Consider the following 8282-nt stretch of genomic DNA (forward strand, 5'->3'; position numbering starts at 1 on the left):
ATTAAGTTTGGATATCGCCTATTTAATTAATGAAATTTCTTAAAATAGTTAATTATTGAAAAAATTATATCATATTTCAAGCGACGATACGGATATCGGGATAACGTACCAACCAAGTTTATTTTGGCATACATAGTTATGTAAGTGAAAAATATAAACATTTTTAAATACTTAAGAACATTAGTAAAGTATGTGCAATTATGTGTTCGATTTTATGATTATTACAGAAATATCTTTTATTATGATATATGTGGAATCTCAAAGATTATTTATGACACATTTATAATTTGGTATGTGAGACATGTGATATTGAGATCGATCAAAAAACACTCATGATTATATACTTCTTCTAGTTTACAGAGTGGCCTTGGCTACATTCTATCCTACATGGAGGGGTCTTGACCGTGTACATATAGTTCACAGAGGGACCTTGACCGTGTTCTAAAATTGATTATGAAAGGTCTTGGAGACTGACTTTCGTTCATGGAGAGGGCCAAAGGCCTATGGCGAAAGTTCCCAGCCCGAAGGGCAGATTATAGATTTCAGTCCGAGGGTACATTTTTTGTGGATTTTTTTAGGATATTGGATATGATGAGATTATAGTACAGTTATCATTTGATGTTTATTGCTTGACTTTGAGAGGATATTTTATGAAGCTATGTGAATTTCTCACGTTTGGCTATAATTATATGATGTTATCTTGTAACTTATTCAATGATATGAATTCGATTTTCGATAAAAACGTAAAATAGAAAATGTATATTTATTTTTGAACTTCTCCACTCACTGAGTTATCAACTCATATATTTTCCTACATTTTCCTTATCAGGCAGCAGTTGAGTTTCTGGACATCTTTTGGAGTTGAGCCTTTGATTTTGGAGCCAAAGCCACACGACAGAGGTTGTTAGTATGACTCACTTTGTAGAGCATGTAGTTAGTATTTTGGGACGCATGTTCATGTCTAGATGTGATTTTGCATCACTTGTAGATAGTTATGGGGCTCACATGTATTTTGTATCCATATGTACATTTCATTTTATTTCTTGGTAAAAGTTGAGGTTTCAGCTTATCTTTATTGTGTTATGTTATAGCTTGGGATTTGTGTGAAATTGATCACAGGTTGGTTAGTCCTGTTTACAGGGGAGATAATGCCGAAATTTTATTAGAAAAATGATGTATAAAAAGTGATATATTGTACTTGTAGTAGTCTTGATGGTGGGTCCGATTTTTAGTTGGTATCTATTATCGGCGCATGTCACGTCTGGATCCAGTAGTGTTACACGGGGCGGGGTGTGTTAGAATAGGGAGAAGATGATAGAGAGAAAAATAGAGATTGGGTCACGATGATGGGGGTGATTAAATAAATTCAAACCTGATTTTTGCATAGATAAACTTCACCCCTTAATTTTGAATTTGAAAGTTTAAATGCCTGTTTTATGTAATTTCCACTTTAGTAAACCCACATGCCAATGGAGGCAGCAACTGTACTGGGCTTGGTTTTGAGGTGGCCCCTTTGCCCATAATAGGCTTTCACTTCTTTAGAATCTAGGCCTGCACGGACCTTAGGCACCTTCTTCTGGCCAGCCTACGGACTGCCCGTGCCAGTTTGGACCTATATGCAAAAATGTAGTCTTTATCATTATCTTACAGTTGACTTGAACCTGGCCATGATTGATAGTGAATCGTATTCCACCAAGTAGTGGAACTAACATAGAAGAATCAAGTATATAACAGAAGAGATACAAATGATAAAATTCAGTATCCTGGCTGAAATGACATATTTTTTAGTCGGAAAATTATACAAGCAAAATTAGGACAACTAATGTAACATATATATTTATCTTCCATCCAGAAGGGTAATGGTCATTTCGTTCATTGAACATGTGACATTTGTGTTGGTTGAACTTTCAGCAGTAAGCAAATCTCTTTCTGTGAAGAAACCAGGTTTTTTAGCATTAGGCAATACACCTTCATTTCCCAACATTAGCACTATAGAAGATATGTTTGGCCTATCTTCTGGACATTGTTGAACGCATAGCAATCCCACATGAATTAATCGCAGAACTGATAAATCGCCCGAGACACCACGGTATGCTTGGACAAGTTCCAAAGACTGACCTTCTTTATAAAGCCTCCATGCCTATACTACTTGAACTCATCTAAGAGGACCATTTTTGGAACCCAAATGCTAAATTGAGTAATTTCATTACAAATTAGATAGAAATAAACACATTGTATTTACATGTCCGAGAAGGTTGTGGTGGTGATCTCTGTGAGAAAATCCTCTGTTTCTTTTGCCACTCACTATCTCAAGCACTAGAACATCAAACCTAAATACATCTGTGAGAAAACTCTGTCTGTTGCATATTCTGGTGACATATAACCGCTGCGTGATAAATTAACCAAGAAATTTAGTTATAACTAATAGACGAGAATTTGGTTTATCATGGGATTAAGATTCTTACTAAGTTCCAACCACTCGGCTCGTGTTAGCTCCAGTTTCATTTCCTCCAAAACTTCTAGCTAAGCCAAAATCTGATATCTTTGGATTCATGTCAGAATCTAGCAAAATATTGCTGGCTTTGAGGTCCCTATGGATTATTCTGAGACATGAATCTTGATGGAGATACATAAGGCCCTTGGCAACGCCATTAATAATGTGGAAGCGCTTCGGCCAATCAAGAACTGCACTTTTCATTGGATCTGCAAGAATTTTAAAAAATAAAAAAAAATAAAAATTCCCCGTCATGAGAATAATTTGATTGATGGATAAATGAAATGAGGAATTACTTCCAGTAGCAGTAACAAAGTATCTTCAAGCATACAATAACGTGAAATAGCACATAGAATAAAGATAAATGATGTGTCGAAAACGCAATTTTTGTTTTTCTTCTAGGCGAATACGATATTGAGATATTTTCCCGGAACGTGATAGTCCTTCGTGGCTCCGGTGGTGAGTAGATAAACGCGTTATTGCTTCAAGAGAAAGTTCGATTCGATAGACGACTCATTGGGATAGATGTAGATGAACAATATCCCCCAAAAACGTATAGGAAGTTTTCTCCTCGTACGGCTCCCCTATTTACAGTTGATCAGAATATCTTTCTTCAAGATTTGATTAAATGTTTATGGAACTCTTTTATTTCACTGTATAACTGATACCCGGTATAGAATGTGATAATTCCTGATTGTGCAAGATGAATATTTCTTACCAAATAAAATCAAATCCTGACTTCTATTAGTCAAGAATTCATAAATTAACATCTTTTCCTCTCCTTGAATGTAGCACCCCAGAAGCTTCACAAGATTTTGGTGCTGAAGTTTAGCTATACAAATGACTTCATTCTTGAACTCATCGAATCCTTGAAGTGAAGTTCTTGATAGCCGTTTGACAGCAACTTCCTGCCCCTCCTCCAGCCGCCCCTATATCAGAAATCAAGGATGTAAAAGGAATTCATTTTTCATGATAGTGATTTACATAATTCATCTTCCTCCCACTTTTTACTTGCGAGGAAGGGTAATATTGATGCCTTTATGTGTACTAAAGACTTCATTTCGTATAAGAGTAAATTTCCAAATTATTCTGTGAACAAAATATTTGATGTGGTGTGCTGATTAAACATCAATAAAATTTGGAATGAAATTTGAAAGCATCAATTCCCAGTGTAGTGCCTGCCCTGTTATATTAAAAAAACTATGTATTACCTTGTAAACAGGTCCAAACCCACCCTCTCCAAGCTGATTGTTAATTGAAAAATTATCAGTAGCTTTAGTTATTGTATGTACATCGAACAGTGGTAGCCCTATGTCTTTATTGTGGCTTTCACCATGGTGATTGCCTGTAAAGTTGTGTCCAAGGCCGCCTAAAACATAGAGAAAAGCAAAAGACGGTTTCCATTTGCATAGATAAGATTGGATTCTCCACTTGTCTTTAATAAAAAAATCATAGATTTTGCTAGCATAGCTCCTCTTAGCCTTTGGTTAATCTTCTTTCTTTTCCGAACATACAGAAACATACTGAGACCCAGTAGAATTATTCCCATACACAACAAAAAACTTACTAGTAGAATTTATCTTTTCCGTCCTTTCAAGTTTGCACAATTAACCAAAAAAATAAAAAAAGGGATTGCTTTTCAATGATGATACATCCTTGAAAGTGACACATTATCTATAAAGGAAAGTAAGTTCTGAATTATCCTATTTTCTACTTGTTCATCTAGTAATGTAAACATTCTACTTCCTTTGAATTCAAAGATATGTGTGTTTTTGGGATAAGCTTTCTATTAAGGCCTGTATTTATTGTAATATATAATATCAGTGAAAGCTGTAGGGATGATCTCCACCGAACTCCAAGTACAAAATCGGGCTCAGTTTACCAATTTCATCGACACCACCAAGGTTGAGACAACTCCAAAACCACCACCAAAATCGCCCCACTTCCGGTTGCTATAGGTTGGGAAGATGAAGTCCAATGATATGCCCACTAAGGATTAACCACAGAAGGTCACAGTGAAGTGGAGCAAGAAGCCAAGAAGAAAGTCTCACAAAGAGAGAAAATGGGCACACCTATGGAGGCCGAGAGGGAGACGGGATTATATGCCAAGTAAATGTCCAAAATAGGTAAGTTAGGTTCGGGTTAAATTGTGGACCAACAAGGCTCGACTCAATTTAAGTGGGCTTCAAATTAATAATATAGCCTTCTAAGGAAATAGGGCGAACCGTGAGCAACACTATTTATAATAGGTTGCTTCGAACGGTCCATACAAATGTGGATTATGTTGTCTCAATAATTGTGTCGATGTACTAGTCAATCAAATGGCCAAGGCCGATTGATAATAAAACCGAGATTACATTATAGCTCGAGGAGGTCGTTTGACAACAAATTACCTAACAACCTCCACCTTGGTGCTAAAGTACCTGCAAAAGAAAATTGTCTCCCATTAGTGGCACCTCTAATAGAAAACCAATAAAATTGGAAATCATTTACCTATACCAATGTTTAGAAGTTCCTTGCAACTTCTAAACTTTGCTAGTGGCAATACCTTCGTCCCCATATCAGATGGGTTGTAGTGGGTGTGGACTTTCTCAAGTCTTACCACCTCTTGAGATACTATATCTCTAATGAAATGGAGTCTAACATCAATGTGTTTAGTGGGCACGTGAAAAACAGGGTTCTTGCATAAATGTATAGATAACGGACTACCAGAATACACTACCACATAATCATTCAAGACACATAGTTCATGAAGTAGACCTCTAAGCCATAGAGCTTCTTTAATAGCTTCAGTGGTAGCAATATATTCTGATTCTGTAGTGGATAGTGCAATAATATGTTGTAACTGTGATTTCCAACTGACACATGAATTAGATAAGGTAAACACGTAAGATGAAGTAGATTTCCTACCATCCCTATCTCCCGCGTAGTCTGCATCTACAAAACCCTTTAATTTTATGCCTTCTTTATTAGCACTAAACTTTAAACCTACGTTACTTGTACCCTTCAAGTACTTTAACAACCACTTTAGCGCTTCCCAATGTTCAGGGCCCAGATTAGCTATATATTTACTGAGAGTACTAATAGTGAAACCCAAATCAAGTCTAGTGCAAAACATCAAATACATTATGGAACCAATCACATTAGAGTAAGGCACTCTACTCATGTATTCAACTTCACGCTTATTGCAAGGAGATTATTCCTTCGATAAAACAAAATGATTAGCAAGAGGCAACGTGACAGGTTTGCAATCACTCATATTAAATTTCTTCAATACTTTGGATATGTATGGAGACTGATGCAAAAACAAAAACGGAATTTGACCTATCTCTTTCGATTTCAATAACTAAGATTCTCTTAGCCTTACCTAGGTCTTTCATGTCAAATTCACCATTTAGTTTTGCTTTTATGTTATTTATCCACTTAGAAGATGATCCAATCAAAAGCATGTCGTCCACATAGAGCAACAAAAAATTGATAATTATCATCGGTCTTATTGTGTTGAAAATACAGGCAGTGATCAAATTTACTTTTTTGGAACCCTATAGTGAGTACAAAGGAATCAAACCTCTAGTACCACTGTCTAGGAGATTGTTTTAATCCATACAAGGATCTTCTCAGAAAACACACATAATCAAGTTTTGACTTATCCTTACAACCTTTTGATTGATTCAGGAAAATTTGTTCATCAAGCTCACCATGTAAGAAGCAGTTTTTACGTCAAGTTGTTCAAGTGTCCAGTCAAAATGTGCAACTAATGTGAGCATGACCCTAATAGTGGTGTACTTAACAACTGGTGAGAAAATTTCATTATAATCAACGCCCTCATCCTGTGTGTAGCTTTTAGCCACTAACCTAGCTTTAAACCTTAGGGGTTCCAAGCAATTAGTTCCTTCCTTAACCTTAAAAACCCATTTGCAATCAACAATTGATTTGTTCTTAGGCCTAGGTACTAGCTCCTAAGTATGATTCTTTTCTAGAGAACTCATCTCTTCTTTCATTGCCTTAAGCCATTCGTTAGATTGATCACTGCCTATTGCTTCTTCAAAGGTCTTTGACTTTTTATCAGCTAGTTCTTCATAACTAGCCTGGGCAAAAGCTAATTCAGATTCAAAACCGCACCTTCTTGGTTCTCTCGTCTATCTCCTCTCTCTATCCCTAACTAAGGTATAGTTAGCTAAAGGATTTTCTTCCTCATAGTGCTCTTCTGTCACTATTTCGTTACAATTCTCCACTTCGGGTTCCTGAGTTTGAGTCTCCCCCTCATTTGAGACAGTAGGTGCAGGTGGACTGAGTTTTCCTAACTCTACCTTAAACTGGTCTCTCTCTTCACCTGATTCTATTTCACTCTCAGATTCAGTTTCCCCTTTAATACACGGCATCTCATTTTCGTTAAATGTGACATCTCTACTTATGATGATTTTAACCCCTTTTTTGCTTCTATCTCATAACCTATAACCCTTAACACCCTCGGGGTATCCTAGAAAGACACACTTCCTAACTCTAGGTTCCAGCTTATCCTCACTTTGATGAGAAAAAGCTGTACAGCCAAAAGTTCTAACTATCGAGTAATCATTCAGTTTACCCGACATCTCTCATGCAAAATGTCACCATTCAATGCAGTAGAAGGAGTCAGATTAATCAAATAGCAAGCAGTCATAACAGCCTCGCCCCAAAAGGACTTGGGAACACCAGAACTAATCATCATGTAACGTACTTTATCAAGTATGGTCCTATTCATCCTTTCTGCTATCCCATTTTGCTGAAGGGTGTAGGGAACGATCTTATGTCTAGCTATGCCGCTTTCTTTACACATACTATCAAATTCTTTATTGCAAAATTCTAGGCCATTATCTGTCCTTAAAAATTTGATTTTCTTGTCAGTTTGATTTTCCACTTATCTCTTCCAATTATTAAAACTATTGAAGGTCTCAGATTTATCCTTCAAAAGATAGACCCACACTTTCCTAGTGTAGTCATCAATAATAGACAGGAAATACCTATTTCCACCTGATATGGGATTACTAGCAGGACCCCATAGATCAGAGTGCACATATTCGAGCATGCCTTTAGCTCTATTAACACTCTTGGAGAAAGATGTTTTATGATGCTTACCAAGCATACAATGATCACAAAATGGCAAATCTGACACACAGTCATTACCAAAAGCACCCTTTTCATTAAGTAGCTTAAGTCCCTTGACCCCTACGTGAGCAAGTCTATTATGCCATGTGTGATCAATCTTGGCAGAGGAGATAGAGGAATTCACACCTCTAATCACTTCCCCAGTAGTAATATATATATCGTTTTTCTTAATTCCCTTAATGGAAACTAAAGCACCCTTGATTATTTTTAGCATATCATTTCCAATTTTACCAGTAAAGTCATCACTCTCAAGTCTCCCTACTGAAATCGGATTCCTAGACAACTCAGGAATATATCTAACATCCTTTAATGTATACACAAAACCTGTGTCAAATTTTACGTTTATGTCACCAATTCCAGCAATAGTATAGGCAAAGTTATCACACAGTACAACATGCCCAACGTTAGATTCATGCAACTTATAAAACCAATTCTTTTCAGACGTCACATGAAAAGATGCACCAGAATCAAGTATCCACTCATGCATGTGGAAAATAGCAGTTAGATTTAATTCAGTAGTGCATGCAACTGGACTTGTAATCATATAGATCTCACCGCCATTTATATCGGAAGTAGATGCTAACACATTTACCTCATCTCTCTCCTTAACCTTTAGCTTACCCTTCTCCTTATGACAATCTTT

The 8282-nt window shown here is 36.6% G+C and overlaps 1 pseudogene; it reads right to left on the minus strand.

Moving 5' to 3' along the window:
• Nucleotides 1-1562: 1562 nt before the first annotated feature.
• Nucleotides 1563-8282, minus strand: part of LOC111395107 — a 9601-nt pseudogene continuing 2881 nt past the window's right edge.

This window comes from Olea europaea, chromosome 6, assembly GCF_002742605.1.
Source record: "Olea europaea var. sylvestris chromosome 6, O_europaea_v1, whole genome shotgun sequence".
Taxonomy (NCBI): domain Eukaryota; kingdom Viridiplantae; phylum Streptophyta; class Magnoliopsida; order Lamiales; family Oleaceae; genus Olea; species Olea europaea.